General features: G+C 40.5%; 1 protein-coding gene and 1 long non-coding RNA gene across 12 annotated transcripts in view; one reads left to right on the forward strand and one right to left on the reverse strand.

Annotated features, from left to right (window-relative positions):
* The window catches only part of RASGRP3 (RAS guanyl releasing protein 3), a 136,826-nt gene that overhangs the window by 59,191 nt on the left and 55,748 nt on the right, over window positions 1-21,887 (reverse strand). For all 10 annotated transcript variants that reach the window (XM_070069714.1, XM_008254554.4, XM_070069713.1 and 7 more), the window contains one exon: window positions 88-211. The gene's annotated coding sequence lies outside the window, so the exon portion shown is untranslated. The remainder of the gene's footprint in view (window positions 1-87; window positions 212-21,887) is intronic.
* The window catches only part of LOC127490340 (uncharacterized), a 37,941-nt gene continuing 25,397 nt past the window's right edge, over window positions 9,344-21,887 (forward strand). The window contains exons 1-2 of one of the 2 annotated variants that reach the window (XR_011386941.1): window positions 9,344-9,466; window positions 11,030-21,669. This is a non-coding gene — a long non-coding RNA (uncharacterized lncRNA). Of the gene's footprint in view, window positions 9,467-11,029; window positions 21,670-21,887 lie in introns of those variants that run through there. The other variant, XR_007918296.2, reaches the window with a different exon arrangement.

Below are 21,887 nucleotides of genomic sequence, written 5' to 3' on the forward strand. Positions count from 1 at the left end.
GGGTTTTTTTCATTTCTCTTTGTATATTTACTTGGGAGTCATGGAGCAGTTCTTATATAACCTGCAACAGTTTAAAGAAATACTCACCTATTGTTTTCACACAGATTTCTAGCTCTGAAATAATTTTAACAGAAGTTATCATCATTGGAAAATGCATTGAGGAAGCAGTTTGCAGAACTTGTTTGCTGAACTTAAATGATGTTTGGAGAATCTGACAAAAGAACCAAAAGAAATTTCAAGTTAAATCATGGAAATCCCAAAAAATCCACATTGTGTTAAAGCATTTCCAAAAACCTTGAATTTTCGGTGGTCCTCAAGATTTGTCCAACTTCACTCACAAAACCAATTAAAAATGGAAAATGTTATTCAAAATAAGTATTTGGTCACATGATTTTTTTAGTCTAGTAGATTTTTTTAATTAGCATATTAAAAACCTACAAATGTGCCCATAGTTTTGTACACATAGTGTAAAATATTATCTTAGTCCAAATATATTTAAATGTGGATTACTCATTAAGAATTTCCAAACACTGACTTTGGAATGTTGGTAAATCCTTAAAACAGTTTGTTGTGGGAAACCATCAAACTGCCCTTAAGTCACTTCCAAAGGTCTCGACATGAATGTTAATGTTATCTTAGTTCAGGTTGCTTAGTCTCCCAGGAGCTTAGGACTTGCTGTAGTGTTGACAGTTTGACCTATTTCTGAGAGAGAAGTTCTCATTTTAAAGGGCAACAGAATTGTTGTTGGGTGTGATTTCAAAGGCCATGATATGCTCATGCAGTGAGGACTTTCATTAACATGACTTGTAAAGCCTCTGTTTTCCAAAAAATAAATCCTTCTGAGGTTACCTAAGAAGTTAAAAGCTTTCTCAATCTTAGAAATAGTAAAGGAGAGACATTTTCATGCATTTATTCATAAACAAATTAAAAATTAGCATCTCAAGCTTTTGACTCCGACCAAACCTTTCAAGTTTTCAAAAATTGGGCTTCAACATTAAGTAATCAAATTGGGAAAGTCTTATTTACTTCAGAGCCCGGTGTTATTAACGCTGCTTTCTTTACCAGAGGGTTTGCTGAATGAGTGAGCTCACATAAAGTGCACCCACCACGGAGCCTGCAAAACACTGGCAGCTCAGCGAAGGTGTCTCCCTTAGGCAAATATTTAAATATTTAGGTGTCTCCTGTTCCCTTCACATACTTAAAGACTTATTTTAGAGGACTTAAATTGAAGGGGAGGGCCAATTTGTAAAAGTAACAGGAAGAGAAATGTTTGTTTAGAGAAAGGGAAAGGAAAGCAAAGAAAAAATATTGTGACATTAGAGCATCCATCAGTAGGTCCTGCGGCCTGATCAACAATGCACAACTATTCCTGAAAGTTCTCAAGCCAAAATTAGATGTTGCGGATGAAATTGCCACATGGTATCCAGGAAATATGCCAAAATGACAGACAAGTTTCCTCCTGGATTTAGGATTGTAGGATCTATAAGGTGAAATATTTTATCCAGTAAAGAGTCTAGTAAATATCTAGTAAAAATAATTCATTTTTTAATGATGCTGACCTCATTAGAACTTCCAAAGATTGTCTTTCTTACCTGTAGCATGATCTCTTTTTCAAGGAAAAACAAAAATACATGAAGAAACTTCCCCTCTAATGGCAGATAGTATCTTTTAAAAAAAAAAAGATTTATTTATTTATTTATTTCAAAGGCAGAGCTACAGCGGAAGAGGAAGAGAGGGAGAGAGGGAGAGACAGAGATCTTCAATGTGCTGGTTCACTCCTCAAATGGCCGCAACAGCTGGGGCTTGGCCAGGCCAAAGCCAGGAGCCAGGTATCTCTTTGATACAATATGTTCATGTCTGTTGGGTATCTACCCAGTAGTGGGACTGCTGGATCATGTGGCAAGTCTATTTCTAATTTTTAAGGAAATCTCCGTACTGTTTCTCACAGTGGCTGCACTAATTTGCATTCCCACCAACAGTATATAAGTGTTCCCCTTTCTCCACATCCTTACCAGCATTTGTTACTCTTTGCGTTTTAGATTTTAGCCCTTTTGACATGGGTGAAGTGATGTGATCTTACTGTGGTTTTTATTTGCATCTCCCTGGTGGCTACTGATGTTCAGCATGTTTTCATTTATGTGTTGGCCATTTGTATTTCTTCTTTTGAGAACTGTCCATTGAGGTCCTTTGCTCATTTCTTAACTGGATTGGCTGGTTTTTTGTTGTTCAGTTTTCTAAGTTCTAACAAACAATTTTTCACAAAGACAATTATAATAAAACATCCTATGAAGTTCAGAAAAGGTGAGTGGGGACACTAAGATAGTCTATGAGCTTTAAGAATTGTAGCTACACCAACAATGGATGAAGAGATGGCAATAAGAGAAACTGAAATACATTTAGAATAAATGAAGTAATGAATGTGGGAAGAGATGAGACTAAAAAACCAACAGCAATAGCTCATAAATAGCATTATAAACTATTAAGGAGCATGGCAATGGGAAACCACTATTTTAAAGGTGGGGAGAGTGACATGACCATTTCTGGATTTTTAAGATTCCTCCAGCTGCATATTGAGAAAAGATTGTAGTAAACACCTACAGTTAGGATGAGGAAACCTGTTAGTAGTCTATTATAACTACCCAGGCAAGAGGTAGTGGTTATCTAAACCAGCATGTGGTTGACACCTCCAGCAATGCAGATAGAGAGATGGAGAGAAGTGGTTGGTTACAGAATGTACTTTGAAGATAAATCCAGCAAGGTTTGTTGATCTGTTAGCTGTGGGGAATGAGCAGATCCAAAAGTAATTCCCAGATTTCTAGCTAGATATTTGGTTATGGTATCATTCTCCAAGATAGAGAAATTGAGCAATGTAGAAGGAGTTGCAAGTTCCTGGGAGGGGGGAGGGTTTGGAACGGGGAGGCAAATGACGAGTTCACTTTTGACCATGATGAGTTAAAATTGTCTGAGATATCCAAAAAGAGATTCTGAGTTAACTTCTGGACACTCATTCTGCTTTGAGATCTAAGCATGTTTATGTGCTAAGAGTTAGTGAGGTAAACTGATAATATAGGAAAGTGAGAAGTTAATCCATCTAACAAGATCCTTGAGTAAAACAGAAATGATGGACCTATGTATGGGTGGAGGGGTTAGCCTTGGATAAAGTAGAGGGTCACCCCCATCAAAGCAATAGCATGAAGGGGAAAATGAGAATAGAAAGGTTTGTCATTTTAGTGGCAAGAACTCAAAGAAGTTACTGTCTGGTGACTTAAATTTACTCTCAAAAGGAGATAAGGTCATATGCTGGGAGGTATGTTAGATACCTTTTGAGGTTTGCAAGAAGAGAACATTTTCTTTTTATTTTTTATTTATTTTTATTTTATTTGAGAGTTAGAGTTACAGTGAGAAGGAGAGACAGACAGAAAGGTCTTCCCTCCATTGGTTCACTCTCCAAATGGCCACAACGCCCAGAACTGTGCCAATCCGAAGTCAGGAGCCAGGTGCTTTTTCCTGGTCTCCCACGTGGTTGCAGGGGTCCAAGGACTTGGGCCATCTTCTACTGCTTTCCCAGGCCATAGCAGAGAGCTGGACTGGAAGTGGAGCAGCCGGAACTAGAACCGGCGCTCATATGGGATCCGGCACCACAGGCAGAGGATTAACCTACTGTGCCACGGCGCCAGCCCCCAAGAACATTTTCAAGAGACATTGTGAAGAACACAAAAAAGAAGCCAGAAGTATAGGGATTATTTCTGTCAAGAGTGGAGGCTGATGTTTCTCTTCTGGGATTTGTTTCGAGAGGGAGTTCAGTGTTCCTGGTTCCTTCTGCTTCATTTCTGAAATTAGTTGGCTAATGTTTCTGGGAAAACTTATATGGCAAGTCTCCTCCATATTGGTGGAGCAATTCCAGCTTTCTGTTATGGTCTAGTCACAATCTCCATAAAAGCAGGCGCCCCAGCACTGAAGTGAGACCAGCATTTGCTTGGTGGTTTCCTCATTAGAGCACAAATCTCAGTTCCCATTTCCCATAGCTTTGCTTGATGTGATAAGAATGAAGTTGAGACACTATTGGAAATAAAATAACAACGAAGTCATTTCTCTCCCACCCTTGCACTTGATCCAGGATATTTCATTCCAGCAACCACAATCTTAGCTACCTTCCCTGGGATCTCTACTCCCCCAGCTAGGCTTTCTCTGTCTCATCCCCATAGCTCACACTCTCTAGTACCCTCACTACCCATAGCCTTCAAAAGGTTTTAAGTCACCAGATGGCATGACTGGTTTTCCCAGTTCATCCTTTATATTTGGTATTATGTATATAATGTGCATTGGTCATGCTTTTATTTTGACTTCCTTTCTCAATTTTTTCAACTCATCCCTCAGTTCTTTACTCTATTTCCATTGTTCTTTTTAAGGAGCCCCACCAAAATCTCACTGTCAACGTTGGTTCTATCACAAACCTACTAGAATAGCATCAACATAAAAAAAAAAAAAAAAAAAAAAAAAGGCTCAGAGGTTAAATCAATGTCAATGGGCCAGAACTAGTGACACGAAGAATAAAGAACTCCACATTTAGGGGGTTCTTTATAGAGAAATAGAGCAATAAATCCAAAGTTACTTATCAATGGCAGTAGGGTATGGTCATGGATCATACTCTACTTTTCAATTCTAAAAGTAATGTTTTTGTCATGTTTGCCTTGTATGTGTTTATTTAATGAAGTAATGACATTTTCCTGAGTTTTAAAATTTTTTGTTGTGTTTATTTTTTATTTTCTATGCAAAGAGCTTTTACTAAATTAGGAGGCACTGATAATCAACAGTGCCCTGGATTTTAGAAAATAGCATCTAAAATTACCACCTGTAGGTGGCAATGAATGTCATAGATACAAGGTTAAAAAAATTATATTATATTTAATCTCATAACACCCTGAAAGGTGTTACTATCCCCTATTTCATAGATTAAGAAATTCAGATATATGGAGATTAAATTACTTGTCCAACACCATGTTACTAGTTAAGTTGCAAAGCCAAGTCAGCCTCTAAAAATATATATATATTTTTCCATTACTCATCAAATATTGACTGATGTTAAGGTTTGCCTATTAGAAATCAATTTCTAGGCATTGTCTAGAACAAGTGTTTACTATTCCCTGTGCTTAGCTCCTAAGCATTCTATCACTGGCCTTCTTGTCTGAAAATGAATAACCTTCATTATTATGGCAAGTTTGGCAAGCAGGGAATCCCTGGTACCAAGTACCAACCAGCTCAGAGCTCACAATGCCTCATTGCTTTTTTTTTTTTTTTTTTTTTATTGTGGCAACAATCAAGTAACTAGGTTTAGCTACATTTTATTTATTTTTTCTTGGTTACTAGTATTTAACATTGGCAAACAAACTAACATATTTAAAGCCATCTACCTGGCATAAGTTGAATGAGAAATGAGAGTCTTGAATCTCTAGTAATAAATAGCATGAAATTCTGGAGCCCAAACAAGGGAAGATTTTGCTAGCATTTGGCTGGAGCTGAACATGGAAAAGAAGGAATATACACACATACGAGACACCTGCAGTCAGATGGTTCCCAGATGGACAGGTTCCACCACAATGAAAGGTTACAACTTACCATGGCACTCCAGTGTGCAAATTGTATAATATCCCCAAATGAGGCCTAGAACTAGAAAAATTATACCTCAGAAGTTAAAATTTTAGAGTTGGGGAAATGATATTTTTTAGAAAGATTTATTTATTTGAAAGTGTTACAGAGAGAGGAAGATACATAGAGAGAAAAAGAGAGAGAGAGGGAGAGAGAGAGAGAGATCTTCCATTCTGTGGTTCACTCCCCAAATGGTCACAATGGCCAGGGCTGGGCCAGGCTGAAGTCAGGAGCCAGGAGCTTCTTCTGAGTCTCCAACATTGATGCAGGGACCCAGGTACTTGGGTCATCTGCTGCTGCTATCCCAGGCACATTAGCAGGGAACCAGGAAGTGGAGCAACCAAGACAGGAACTGGCATCCACGTGGAATGTGGGCATCGCAGGTGATGGTTTTACCTACCACATCACAATGCCAGCCCTAATGGAAAAATTTTTTTTAAAGATTAATGTTCTCTTCTCTTGGAAATACTTATATTATACCTACAAGAATCCTATCTGTGTGCCTATGTTCTGAATGGATCTAGCCTCAATCCACTGAAATAAAATCACATTTCCCTACTACTTTGGTTGTTCCACTTACTTCAGGTGAATTTGATGATGCTGGTGGTGGTGGTGGTGGTGGAGGGGTAAGAGGAAGACAAGAAGGGTGAAGAGGAAGGGAAGAAGGAAGAGGAAAAGGAGAGTTGTTGAGTGCTCTCCATGTCCATCACTTTGCTAAGGTTTTTACCCAAACTCTTGGAGGCCAAACGTTTCCCTAGCAATCCAGCAGTAAATAACACTGCAGCCAAATATTGTAACTTGTTAGGAAAAAAATGCAAGTGAAGTCTCCTGAGATGAGATGTGGGTTGGTTATTGACTTTAGTTCAGTTTGTGGCACTGGTACCTGTGTACTCGGCTTCAAGTGTCCAATGACACAATGAAAGATGGCCTTCAAACACAACTCCACGGTCCCAAGGAAAGGCATTAGTTTGGTTTGGCAAAAATGCCCATGTTTATTATCTATCATACAGTAAACAATGGTTGGGAATGTAAAGATCCCTTTCTCAAAGGGTTCACAGCCCTGTGCAGGAGACAGCTTATAAACCAGTATTATAAATCAGTGAGCCCATTAAGTCCAGTGAGAAAGACAGATGGCCAGCATATTACGGTAGCACAGGCCAAATGCTGCCTGCAACTGAATAAAATCCAGGAAGACTTCCTGAGAGAGGAGATAACCAAGGGTATTAAGTTTTATAATACAGGCTAAATTCAATGGCATCAGACAGCCAGCTGGTTGGTAACATCTGCACATGATTCCAGAATAGGGTATGGGATAGATGTGAGCAGCCTGTTATCCAGAAATGCATCAACACATGACAAAGGGATAAGAACACAACTAAGACAACAATATTTAGAACAAGAGCAGATGGCACAGGAGAATAATTGGGGTCAGGAGGGTTGCACTGAGTTCTGAATCGCTGTGGTTTTTTATAAAGGCGAAAATAAGTGAAAGCATTATTATTATTTTTTTTTTTTTTACAGGCAGAGTGGACAGTAAGAGAGAGAGAGACAGAGAGAAAGGTCTTCCTTTGCCGCTGGTTCACCCTCCAATGGCCGCCGCGGCCGGCACACTGCACTGATCCGAAGGCAGGAGCCAGGTGCTTCTCCTGGTCTCCCATGGGGTGCAGGGCTCAAGCACTTGGGCCATCCTCCACTGCACTCCCGGGCCACAGCAGAGAGCTGGCCTGAAGAGGGACAACCGGGACAGAATCCAGCACCCCGACCGGGGCTAGAACCCGGTGTGCCGGCGCTGCTAGGCGGAGGATTAGCCTAGTGAGCCGCGGCGCCAGCTGAAGTGAAAGCATTATGAAAAGCACAGGGGCTACACAACACTGCGGTATTGCTTATATTGATTACATTATCCAATTTCACCACTGACAATGATTAAAAGATAAATTTCTTATATCACTTTGACACTAATTTTGAATATATAGACACAGACACACTTGAAGATATAGTAGAAACTTCTCTTTTCTAAGAGAAACCATACCATGTTATCATCTAACTGAAAACATTCTGTTCTTATTTAGAACCCCATGTGTTAACAGCACTCTTTTATGGGATGGGAATGTCTCAGTTTGAAATTACTTCTGAAGCAGGGATTTGGAGCTAGACTTTTTATTGGAACCAATTAAAAGTAAAGTAGGAGAACAAAAAATATGTTTTTAGAATTATTTCTGTGTTCCCAATTAAATTTACACAGCTTGAAGCCCATAATTAGAAATCTCCACTGAATGGCTTTGTCATTCTCTTTTATTTCAGATATTTCCCCCACAGCACATGTTTCTTCCTCTAAAAGGAAAACAAATCTCAAGAAGCAATGACCTTTCTTCCTCCCCTCTCACACCTTAACTAATTCTACTTTACCTCTGCAATCATAGTCCATAGCTACAAAAAAGAAAATATAAGGGGTTCAAAATTCCCTATAGGATCTTAGGTCCCATTTCATCATCTCTTCATATGAGAGAACTAATATCATTCTGCCCTCTTCATCAGAACAAAAATTCATAACTTGAAAGAGATTTTAAGAACATAAATCACAATGAGAAGAAAAGAGGAAGTCCTAAAATTGTGAAATGTTCTAGCTACATTTGTAATGTAGTTATTTGGAATTTAGAATCGACTTCCCCATTAGAACAATGTCATAAATAGAAAAATAGAGGATTTGCATATGGGAAACAAATGCTGAGAGGAACTTGGGCATTCTCATGAATTTTAGAGGCTGGCTCATGAGCATGCCAAATTAGCCTTCAGGAATTGTGCAACTCCTAGCGAGCAACATCTTGTGGGTATTTTTGACTCCAGTAGATCTACAGAGACAGAGAAGGAGAAAGGAATGTAGAGGGAAAAGAAGATAGCTTTTTTTTTTTTTTTCACAAAGTAATCATTAAAGAGTTAGGGGAGACCAAGGAATAGAAATAGGGATTTTGTTGGAAGGTTATAAAAGATGAGGAGGAAATAAGGAATTGTAACTTCCTGAAATGTGAGCAGATTGACACAAATGAGCAGGAGCCAGAGTGAACCCACCTCCCTTGTCCTGCCAGGTGACTGCGTCTGTGCCTCCTCAGTAACAGCACCATGCTCTCTTCTCTCTGCATGGAAGAGATCGTCTCAGCCTGCTCTTCGCCAGTGGCTTGATGGAGCTGCCTAGGGTTTGTGACCTATCACTTATTACTTCTCTCTAGCTTTTAACTCTCTTAATCTTTCCTTTGTTGTAAATAAACATGAAGTGTTTCTCCTCACCAAAACCAAAACCAAACTAACAAAACCTACCACCTGTTTGATCTCACCCATCCTTCATGGTCAAGTAGAATTTGCTGGCTCTACTCCATTCTCTCTTCAGACCACCCAAATCCAGCTCTGTCCAATTTCTCTCCACTCCCTGCTCCCACACTTCACCCAAACTACTCTTGCAAAACACACTGCATCCAATAAGCACTTATTACACTCTGGCTCAAGCCTCATGTTGGATGTTTTTCCCCCTGTGCCTCTGGTCACACCTTCTCCGTATCACATGTAGACTCCTCTCTTCCTATTGCTGGCTTCTAAATAGCCAGGGGTTCTCAAGTCCTTGCCGTTGGCCTTTAATCTCATCTTACAAACTCTCCGTTGCAAACTCTTCCACTGCCCTGGCTTTAATTCCACCTCTAGGTTAATGATGCAAACCAAGCAGAGCTAAGTTGCATGTTTTAGAGGAAAGATGTGGGATTCGGAGCTGGGGTTGCATTGCAGCTGCTACCTACTATGATGGACCCTCGGGCAAGTTTTATTGAACTTTTGGGTAAGTTTTCACATCTTACTCTCATACATAGATAGTGGGAACATAAAATGATTGTCACTTGGGAGAACTTTCAGAATTGCCTCAAAATCTTAAACATAGAGTTACTATATGATCTAGCAAATTCATTCCTAGGAATATACCCAAGATAACTGAAAATACATGCACATACAAAACAATTTGTACATAAACATTCATAGCAGTAATATGTATAATGACCCCAAGGCAGAAACAAAACAAATGCCCCTGAACCGATGAATGGATAAAAAAAATGAGTTTTTCCTTAAAACGGAATATTACTATTCAGCCACGAGAAGGAGTGAGGTCCTGATTCATGGCACAACATGAATGAACCTTGAAAACGTTAACACTAAGTGAAAGAAGCCTCAAACAAGTCATATATTATTTGACTTCATTTACAGGAAAAATACAAGAAAGAGAGAGACAAAAAGTAGATTAATGGTTTCCAGGGGCTCAGGGAAAGCAGGAATGGTGAACGGTTATAGTGTCAGACTTTCTTCTTGGGATAATGGAAATATTCTGTAATTTGATGCTGGTCGTGGTTGAATAACCTTGTAAATATACTAAAAATGACTGCATATCACACTTTAAAAGGGGGTATATTCCAGTGGAATATAAATTATATCTCAATGAAAGTTGTTTAAATGAGACTATATTTTCTTCACTTTCTTTAACTGCTTTATCTTCTATGTCTTTCCTAGACCTTTGGCTCAACCTACATGGCAATATTGCAGGCTACAAACATGGGACTTGCCCTAATTACTCTAGCACCCTCTTCTCCATCCATCAATACCCAGGCCTGACAATTTGCCTTGCAGATTTTTTCTCACATTTCCACTCTTCTTCATCTCCACTGCCACTTCTGGGCTCAAGGGCCAGGACCTTTGCCCAAGGCCACTTCAATGGCTTATCTATCAGGCCTCTAGGCTCTCACTTTCTGTCTACCTCTTCCCTCTACCAAGGTCAAATCAACCTTTCTGAATGATCAGATTGATCATAGAACTCCTCCATTCAAAAATTCTTCTGCCATTCCCTATTGTTTCATATATATCTAAAGTCCTTTCCATGGCACACAAAGCCTTTTAGGGGTGGCCCTTCACACCTGTCCACCTGTATGCTCATTCTTTACTCACCTCCACTTTATTCCACCACATGCTACATTGCTGTAAATTGGAACTTCGTTTTCACCATCCCCATGCTTCACACCATTGCTTTTCTCTTTGCCTCTACCCATTTTTTCTTTTTTTAACAATGTCCTTGCTCCCTCAGCATGCTTGACAATCGCATGCTCACTCTTCAGGAATTCTTCTCCTCCCTCACGACTCTTCCAGGCAGACTTTGGCACTCAGTGTATTGACTTTTCATAGGAATCCATGGTTTATGGTACAAAACATGCCTATCAATCTCCCCAGCAGTTTTTTGGAAGATGGTGTATTTTTCTAGCCTGCAGCTCAGAAGTGTTTCTAATATCTTTATATAATTATCTTTCTATGCAATCTTATTCTTCCAACATGATCTTTTTTTTAATGCATCTTATTTTTAAAGATTTACTTATTTGAAAAGCAGAGTGCAGAGAGAAAGAGGAAGAACAAGACAGAGAGAGAGATTTTTCCATCTGCTGGTTCACTCTCCAAATGCCTTCAGCAGCCAGGATTAAACCAGGCCAACACCAGAAGGAACTTCATCCAGGTCTCCTCTGTGGGTGGAAGAAACCCAAGTACTTGCTGCCCACCAAAAGCATTCACAAGAAGCTAGATTGTAAGCATGAAGAAGCCAAGACTTGAACCAGGCACTCCAGCACACAGATTGTGAGTGTAGAGGTCTTGGGATGGAGAGAGAGGGCACACAGAAGCTGTGATCTAGGGCATTATGAAAGCGTCAGAAGAGAAAGAAAAACAAGCTGTGATTCACTGAGTGGAGGAGAGGTGGAGAATATGTCACAACAACAGAAAGCGACCCTGAAAAACAATGCAGAGAGGGAGAAGCAGAGATGTTTGCAGGATGCTGAAGCCTCAAAACCAGGAATAAAGGATGCCCATCTTCTGAGCACCAGCACTAAAGCATCTTTGAAAGTCCAGGGAGTGCGGTTCAATGTAGCCCCTCCTCTGTGTGCATTTTACACAGCTCACTTATTTTTTACCGAGATTTTTATTTCATGCTGCTAAATGACTAGGAGCCTGGACTCTAGAGCTAGACTGTTGGGACTGAATTTAACTCTAAAACATTTTGGTGGATGGCCTTGGGAAAGTTATTTTACTGTGATTCTGTATCTTTATATAATAGAAAAATAACTGAATCTATGTGGTAGGGTTGTTAGAATTAAATGTTAATAACAGGTAAAATGCTTATTAACTGGCACGTAGTATGTTTTCAATGAGTGTTCGCTACTATTATTTTCTAGTAAGTGACCCAAAAGTGCCCTCCACTCAAGAGATAAAATTATTCTTATTCTGTCATTTTTCTCAAATCCATAATTTACATGTTTTATACCTACAAATATCCAGTTTACAAGAGAATAAAAGAAAGGAGGGATGGAGGGATGAAGAGAAGCAGAGAAGAAGGGAAATAGTAGGAGGGAAGGAGGCAGTGGGGAAGGGAAGCATAGAACAGAAATTTGACTGCTGAAATGACAATTAGTTTAAAGCACACACTTGGACATAGTCTCCCGTTTTCTTGAATGAAAGTTCTATAATCCACTTCTTTTCTTTTTCCCAGAATCCTTTTATGTAATCCACTTCTTACTCTGCAGTACTCGTTATTTTTTTAGGTTAAAACTAACTATCTCAAACATACAACTCAATCTATTCAATATTTTTGTTTAGTTACAATCTTGTTTTTTAAAGGAATACATCATGCTGATAAGTATTCAAGAGTATATAAAACATGTATCTGTCCCAAAAGAGGTTCAAGACCAGGAGATTTCAGTAGATACACATGGAAATGTCAGAAACATCTCATGTGGACCCATGAGTTGTAAACGAGACCGAGGTTTTGACATTGTATTCCTTCTTCATTGGAATGGAAGTAAATGCATGTTAGGTTATTCACATTCTTAGGTCAGTGTGGGGGAGCTGATATTATACAACAACGTTTCCACCAAAAGTCTTGCTAATGGATCTACAGGTCACAATAAAGTTATTGAACAGTTGAAATAATAAGTGAAACCAAGCTGGGAACTAAAATTAGAATGAGACCCTCATAGCTTCTGTGGTAATTTGTGGAGATTTCATGAGTCTGCAAATTCACACAATTTTAGAGCCTTGCCAATCTTTACCTTGCCATACTATCTGATTTCCTATGGCTTCCCTTCAACTCTGGTTTCTGATTTCTAGTCCAGAAAACAGATTATATATTTATTTATGCAACTACCTTAGCATTCTTTACCAACTAATCACAAAAAAAAAAAAAAGAATATTCACTAAGCATTTAGGTAAAAACATACTTCCTCACTACTAAATGCAATACAAATTATTTATTGCATTATTAAGACAGAAAAATGCAGATGGCAATGTGTTAAAGTCCTCATTAACTTATTGCCACATGCTTGGCTAGGGAGAAAAAAACAAAAAGCTCCCCTTAAAAATCAATGACTAGGAAAAATACACTGAAATATCTGAAGCTTTATTACACATGAAACTCAAGGATCCAAAACATATGACCTTCAATGTGAAGAGAGTCCAGATTTTGTAAAAGTGTGGTTTTGTTTTCAAGTATTGTAGTTACCTTTCCAAAATTGAATTTTGCTTTTGGATAAGGGAGCCTTTATTTATAATATGCTGTATACAAAGTGTTAAACATCTATTAAAAAAAAAAAAAAAAACTAGAAAATCCTTATGGGGCCAGTGCTATGGCGTAGCTGGTACAGCCGCCGCCAGCAGTGCTAACATCCCATGTGGGCTCCGGTTTGGTCCCAGCTGCTCCATTTCCAATTCAGCTCCCTACTGGTGCGCCTAGTAAAGCAGTGTAGGATAGTCCAAGCGCTTGGGCCCCTGCACCCATGTGGGAGACCCAGAAGAAGCTCCTGGTTCCTGGCTTGGGATTGTCCCAGCTCTGGCCATTGGAGAGTGAATCAGATGGAAACCTCCCTTCTCTTTCTGCCTCTGCCTCTCTGTAACTCTGCCTTTCAAATAAATTTTTAAAAATCTTTAAAATAAAGGGGGAGGGAATATTCACATCATCTAGATATATCCCAAATCTCCACATCTTTGATATTATGTAGGCTCTATCTGAATTTCAATGAATTTCTTGTTGAGGACATATTCATAGCAAGATGACTGTCCAAAGACCATGCACTTGACATTAGCAAAATCTCATATATATGTGTTTGTGCAGTCCTAAAAGAAAATTGCACTTTCTACATAATCAAAGAACTCTGGCTCTGATGCTACAGTGCCTGTTCAAACAGTATAATCATTGCTCTCACATGTATTTATCTTTTTACATTTTTACCGAACAAAGACTATTTAATGACATACAAATCATAAACCACAAGTCTTTAGGTTTTCTCCAAATTGAAAATGGTGCAAGCTAATACATTTTACCTCACCCAGATTGCCAGGCTATGAAATGATAACCTGTCGTACAGTTCAAGCCCATAGATAGATTTTCTGTTAGATTCACATAGGTTCGGCTCTCACAAAGTTTGAAAAACACTGAATTAGTTGCAAAAATGTACAAAGCTGAAATTTCACTTTAAGAATCCAGTTTCAGAGATTCTTGTGGAAAAAAGAGATCTGCCAGTTTTAGGGCTACATCTCCAGGAGGCAACATTGGGGTGGAGCTGAGTAGCAACTGCATCTTAGCTGTTGGCAGTCCCTATTCTAATCCATCGTCTCCCTAAATTGAGACCAAGTGTTGCTACCATTTGTCATCCCACTGTTTTCCTCTTCTCTTTCAGTAGATTTAAGAGGAAAGTGACACCAAACAGATTTTTTCTTATCTTTAATACATTATACTCTTTATGGTATCTTCTGGGTCCAACAGACTTTGGCATTTGACAGACTCACTGGGCTGTGTCTGCAGACATCAGAGATGAAAAAACTAAGGAGGACACTTGCATGTGCAGATCCTGGGACTGTCTGTGGGTCAGACCAGGAAGGATAAGATAGCCACTATGCTCACCTAAGCCTCCTGACATGCATTCACTCAAATGGAGGTTCAAATTGCAAGACGAGTTTCACCTCTTGCCTGATCAAGAACGTGAGTTTGAGGATTTCTATAGCATCTGTCAATTATTTATTTCCATTTTTAACAGCCTTAAACTGTCTAGATTACCTCCAAGCTTTGCAATTTCCTCAGATTTCTATTTTTTATAGAAAAGTTCCCATAATCAACAAAAAATTTGTTTAATCATTCCCAAAGGTAGGTGGGCATTTATATAGCACTTAAATCTCTGGGATGCCCTTATCCCACATCAGAGTGTCTGGCTCAAATCCTAGGTACCCCCCTTCCTATCCAGCTTCCTGATAATGTGGGTGCTAGAAGCAGCAGGTGAAGCTCAAATACTTGGGTCCTTGTCACTCACGTGGAAGACCTGGATGGAGCTCCAGGCTTGTGATTTCAGTCTGGCCCTGCCCCGGCTATTGTGGATATTTGGGGAGTGAACTAGAGGATGGAAGATCTCTCTCTGCCTTTCAAATAAAAATGAAAAGATTCCCAAGGGACCTGAGACTTGATGCTTCTGGCTCCTCCATATTTTACTTTGTAGCTTTTGGAAAAATTAAGAGGAAGAGAGAATATTAGGCTACCTAAATAACACACACACTTACTCATGCTTACAGGCAAATATTTTCAGGTCCTACACACTACAGTGAGTATATAGTTTCACTCCCTACCATTTACTCTCTATGTTGCTCTGGATTTGTTGACTACAACTAGAGAAACATTACTTCTCCAACCCAGGTTCATGTAAATCACAGATATTTACCATGGTGGATTTTCAGGATAATTTCCTGTGGACAATTTCCAAAAGAATTTCTAACACTTAATAAAATGACTCAGGTTGATAATTAGTGACTATACAAGTTGAGCTGGTATTCTTCCTTTGTTGTTGTTTATTACTCTAAAAAGAGAAACCAGAAACCACAGGAGGGTTATTTCCAGTCAGTGCAGCTGCAGGATGGGTCTCCAAACACCTGGCTTCCTCATCTGGCTCATTCAAGTCTTCTGACAATGATTTTGGTCTACTCAGGGAAAACATTGGAGCACAAATAGAGAAAGAAATTGTGGTAGCAAGAGACATAGGGCATATTCCCACGTTTCAGAGTTACCAGGTTAACTGCCTTCTTCTAACATGATAGCCCACAGGCCTAAAATGTAAAGTGATTTGCCCAAGTTTAAACAGTGATTTAGTAGCAGAAAGAAAAATATTCTACCACAACGAGCTTCTATAAATCCAGATGCACAGGGTTGAGGGGTGAGAGTTGGCCTCTGGGATGTAAAATGTGGACATGGCAGAAGGCTGACCTTGAATTAAAGCATCTGCTTTTAAAAGAGTGGGTGTTCTGATATGTTTCCACCCTTTTACCATTTGGATATGGAGAAACAAGGCAGTTATCTGCTCTTAGAATTTCTGCTCGCTGGTCTGATTTCAAGGGCCTTTACCTCTTTAACCTTGGAAAGACTGTTCCAACCTGATCATCTCTCCTTATCAAAGTTTATATTCAATTCAAGGGTTTTTTCTTGAATAAAAAGCTAAATCCATGGTTACTGGATGCTGGGCATCTGCAGTTCTGTGTATCTCAAGGTGAATGAAAGAGAGCTGACAGAGGTGAGCTTGAGAGGGTGAAATCTTAAAAGTAAAAAAAAAAAAAAAAAAATGGGTCTTGGCCTCAACCACTGGTTCTCTGAAGTCTTGGCGCTGACCTTAACTGTTCATTTATTCCTATCACATTTAACCCTAAAGGTTTCACAGATTACCTTTAGCCAGAAAAACTTTGTATTTTCTTTTTAACTCTTCCAGAAAAGACATTCACCTGTTCGCATCCTCACTCCTACAGAACCAACTAGGTCTGGGACTCCGCTGATGCTTTCCCAGGCTTGGACTAACTATTCCGCAAACTGCAGCACCCGCTGTCTTTACCCCCATATTCCACTCGTGTAGACATTGGAAGCTTCCTTGAGAAGGAGAAGGAGGGGACAAATGAATTTTTCAGAGCAAATGCTTCCCCTATTCCTAGCGGTCTGTTTGGTGCTCATGAGCTTCCTGGATTACAGATAGCCACCTTATTCTCACATGTCACAGAGAGTCCTTGTGTCCCTTCCTCTACTTACAAGGACATCATCCCTACTATATTAGAGACCCAGCCTTATGACTTCATTTAACCTTAATTATAAGCCTTATAGGCCTTATCTCCAAATACACTTAAATTAGGAGTTAGAACTTCAATGTATGAGCTTAGCAGGGAAAAAAATTTAGTCCATAGCAGGACTCTACAGTGAATCAGATCTATAAGACCCCTGATACCAAGCATAGAATCTTGAGTGTTTGTGTCCAGGGCCTTCCTTCTAGAATAAGGGTTCATAGCCTTCTTCAGGATCACAAAAGTTTAACAACTGCTGCTTAGATGCACAGAGACAGACTGCCCCAGAAAGTTTCAGAAGAAAACAAAGGGAAATTGGTATTCCCTGAGGTTCCATCATTTCATGTTATTTTGTAATAGACCTTAATACTAATGAACATGCCCAGCTTGCAAAACATAAGAGACAATGCCATCACTTCCTTCAGGGTTTTTTGTTACTGTTTGCTTTTGTCACAAAACATAAGTTACTGAAGTTTACACTCCCCACGAAGGTCCATGAGCAACCTCAGGCTGAACATGCAATTCTAAAACCCGAGGCTTTCTTTACAGAGGTATCCCTGACCCTGTCAAGGTCTACAAACCCTGCTCCTCAGTTCTCGCCAAGAAATGACTTCCTTTCCACCTTGCTCACCTCAATTACCCTTCAGCACCTTGGCCAGATGCCAGCATGGCAATTTGGCTCTGGCCTAGGCGTGGGCCAAGGGTTAGTGTGTTGTGCCATCCACCAGCCTCCCATGGCACTTCCACAAGACAGGGTAGCCGTGAGGAGGCTTTAAGGCTACAGAGAATGACAGAATTCCAGCCACATCACAAAACACTATCCAGTGATATTCTTTCAAATAAAACTAATAACAATGCCGACTGATGACATCTTGTTGGCTCAGAAACAGTAAGAGTGCAGACATAAGTGTAGAGCAGCTGTCAGATGATGCAAATGGACAGTGTGCATAATCTCCACTCCATTTCAGATAACTTTGTATGGATCTAATGTCTTTATCCCAAGGATATGCAAAAGCAATTATCTAACTTTGCCTATCAAATAATTCTAGCAAAGAGAGTTAGTAGTTAGTTAGTATTTCTGTTTCAAATAAATGGATCATGGGCCGGCACTGTGGCATAGGGGCTAGGGCCGCCATCTGCAGTGCCGGCATCCCATATAGGTGCTGGTTCGAGTCCTGGCTTCTCCTCTTCTGATCCAGCTCTCTGCTAAGGCCTGGGGGAGTGGTGGAAGATGGCCCAAGTCCTTGGGCCCCTACATCCACGTGGGAAACCTGGAAGAAATTCCTGGCTCCTGGCTTTGGATTGGCACAGCTCTGGCCGTTGCAGTCAACTGGGGAGTAGGTCAGCAGATGGAAGACCTCTCTTTCTCTCTGCCTCTCCTTCCCTCTCTGTGTAACTCTGACTTTCAAATAAATAAAACTTTTAAAAAATAAAAAAAAAAAAAACAAATAAATGGATCAGAATACAAGAAAATTAAGTAATTTCTAATTCATTAATCAATTTATCCATAACCAAGAGTACGTATTAAATATTATTTCCTTTTTTCCTAAGTAACACTTAAGTGTTTTTTTTTTTAAGATTTTATTTATTTATTTGAGAACTGGTATTACAGATAGAGAGGGAGAGACAGAGAGAAAGGTCTTCCATCTGCTAGTTCACTTCCCAAATGGCCACAATGGCCGGAGCTGGACCAATCCGAAGCCAGGAACCAGGAGCCAGGAGCTTCTTCCAGGTCTTCCACATGGGTACAGGGTCCAAGTACTTGGTCCATCTTGAACTGCTTTCCCAGGCCATAGCAGAGAGCGGGATCAGAAGGGGAGCAGCCAGGACTAGAACCGGTACCCATATGGGATGCCCGCACTGCAGGCAGAGGATTAACCTACTGCACCACAGTGCTGGCCCCAAGTAGTATCTTTTAATGTAATTGAAAGTATAGGAGGCTGGCGCCGCAGCTCACTAGGCTAATCCTCCGCCTTGCGGCACTGGCACACCGGGTTCTAGCCCCGGTGGGGGCGCCGGATTCTGTCCTGGTTGCCCCTCTTCCAGGTCAGCTCTCTGCTGTGGCCAGGGAGTGCAGTGGAGGATGGCCCAAGTCCTTGGGCCCTGCACCCCATGGGAGACCAGGAGAAACACCTGGCTCCTGCCTTCGGATCAGCGCGGTGCGCCGGCCGCAGCGTGCCAGCCGCGGTGGCCATTGGAGGGTGAACCAACGGCAAAAGGAAGACCTTTCTCTCTGTCTCTCTCTCTCACTGTCCACTCTGCCTGTCAAAAAAAAAAAAAAAAAAAGTATAGGAGCCGGTGCTGTGGCATAGTGGTTAAGCTGCCACCTGCCGTGTCAGCAGCATCCCGCATGGGCACCAATTTGAGTCATGGCTGCTCTACTTCCAATCCAGCTCCCTGCTAATGCACCTGGGAAACCAGCAGAGGATGGCCCAGAAGAAGCTGCTGGCTCCTAGCTTCAGACTGGTCCAGCTCCAGCCACTGCAGCCATTTGGGGAGTGAACCAGCAGATGGAAGTGTCTCTCTCTGTCTCTCCCTCTTTTGCTCTGTAACTCTTCCTCTCAAATAAAATAGACAAAGCTTTTTAAAAATGTAACTCTCTGGGACCCGATCTTATGGTGCAGTGAATTAATTTGCCACCTGTGACAGTGGCATCCCAGTGCCTAATACCAAGTGCTGATTGGAGCCTGGCTGCTCCACTTCCAATCCAGCTCCCTGCTAGTGCATGTGGGGAGACAGCAGACAATGGCCCAAGTTCTTGGGCCTCTGCCACCCATGTGAGAGATCACAATGGAGTTCCAGGCTCCTGGTTTCGGCATGACATAGCCACAACCATTGCAGCTATCTGGGGAGTGACCCATGGATAGAAAATCTGTCTCCCTCTCTCTCACTGGAATTCTGCTTTTCAAATAAATAAAGTGAATTGTTAAAAAGGAAAAAAGAAAGCGTAATGTGGCATTAAAGTATCTAATGCTTATTGTCGGGGGGAAAATGCTTGTTTATGTCTTTATCCATTTAATCCTTTCTTGATTCTGCAAGTATACTTCTATCTTCCAGACATGATGCCGGTGACTGGGTGCCCAGTGGTGAACTAAACTGGCCAGATTCTTCTTCAATGGCAGGCACAGTCTTAGTGAGGGAAACTAGCAAATACAGTAAATGTGATATATAACTGCAAATGCTTATGGGGTTATGAATGAAAACCCACATAGGATGCTACTCTAGGGAATGGCAAAGGGATTATTATATCTTTAAGGAACCACCTCTTTAAAGGAGTGATATTTGAGCCAAGAGCTTAAATTTGGAGACTGATTCAGTTAAGGATATGAAGGATCTAAGAATCTGAAAAACTGGCTGGATCATAATTCCATTTACGGGGTTGAAAAATGGTGGTAGGATGGAGGGGAGGATGTGTGGGAAGAAATATGTTATGCTTGAGATCCGGGAAGTAAACCAATGGGTGGAAGATCTTCCTGTCTCTCTTTCCATCTCTCTATCTCTGTTTCTATCTGTGTGTATATGTGTGTCTGCCTTTTAAATAAAATGAAAATGAACATTTTAAAAATTTTTTAAATAAATAAAGATGGAAGTTATCACAATGTGAACAACATCTAAAACCACAGAAGAGAGAAGACAGAGCCCTTAAGCCATGGGCTTTCCAATATCTCAGGGTCAGAGAGAGAAGAGAAGAAACAGAAAGACATCTGGAGAAGCTGCTGTCAGAGAGGCAGAAGGAAGACTTAGAAGAACACAGAGCCAGGGGGCCATGAGAATGTGCTTGTGGAAGTTCAAACTGCCAGATGTGTCCAGTGCTTCTGAGAAGTTAAAGGAGAAAAGAGTGGGAAACTCTCTGCATTTTACAAGGAGGTTACTGGTGACCTTGACAAGAACAAACTGCACTGGAACTGTGGAGAGAAGCCAGGCTGGTCTTAGTTGACGAGTAAATGGGAGGTAAAGAAATAAAAATATATACAATACAAGCTAGCAAGTGTGTCTAAGATTGCTGTGAAGAGGAACTGGCAGAGGAAGTGGACAGCAAAGGGTATTTCTTTAACATGAGAGTTACTGAAGCACACCTATGCACTGATGGGGTTTATCTAGTAGAAAGAAAGACGCTAAGACTGGCAGAAAGTGGGACTAAAGAACGTAAGAGGATGAGTATCAGTTGTGCTATGAATGAAGGAAAAAAGAGAACATGCTTACAAACAAGGGGTGTTTAGAACTCTAAGGGGAAGCTGATGGAGAGGAACACAAATCAGTTACAAGCACAGTCATCAGGTAGGCAGCAGGAGCATCAAATCGGCCTGCTTCCTTCCCAAGAAGGAAAAAGAAGCAAATAGAGAACTGAGCACCTCAAATCCCAGGATGAACTGTCTTATGACTTGGGAGCTAAATGATCATTTTCCCCGCTGTGATAAGCAATGTGGCCTTCATTGCTTGGAATTTCTTTTTTGCATTAAATGCCTGTATCCTCATTTGCCAACATTTGATATGTTGGACCCCAAAGAGTCCTGTGAACTTGTGCTATGAACCGCTCAACTCAAGGACCTTATTTTCCGAAAGCCATTTATAATCTCACTTCTTTCCTAGTGTTGATGCAGTATGACATTGTGTATTAGGTCAACAGGGGTCACAACCAGAAAAGTGATGGCACATAAACTATCTGAAGTGCTCTGAAGGCATATTCAAGTGATAACTGCTGTTGACTCATTTAGACCTTGGTCTCTCATCTTTAGAACAACTGACATTTCAGTTGGATAAATCTTTGTGTCCAGAGTGCTGCTCTGTGATTTGTAGGATGGAGTTATGTCCTTGGCCTTCATTCACCTAGCCTGAAATCCTCCACTCACAACCTTAGTAGGGACAGAAAAAATGTTTCCAGACATTGCCAAATGTTCCTCAGGAGGCAAATCATTCCCAGCTGAGAACCACTGATGCAAACTGAGTTACCACCTCAAAATGGAAGCCAAAAAGGTCCATCAAATACCAAAAATTTTTTTCTAGTATCAGAATGTCTGCTTTTTTTTGAAAGCAAATGCCTGGGATTCCAGTTTGCACATGAATACTAGATATCTTCATCAACAATAAACATTCAAACAAGC

Source organism: Oryctolagus cuniculus, chromosome 2, assembly GCF_964237555.1.
Source record: "Oryctolagus cuniculus chromosome 2, mOryCun1.1, whole genome shotgun sequence".
NCBI classification, from domain to species: domain Eukaryota; kingdom Metazoa; phylum Chordata; class Mammalia; order Lagomorpha; family Leporidae; genus Oryctolagus; species Oryctolagus cuniculus.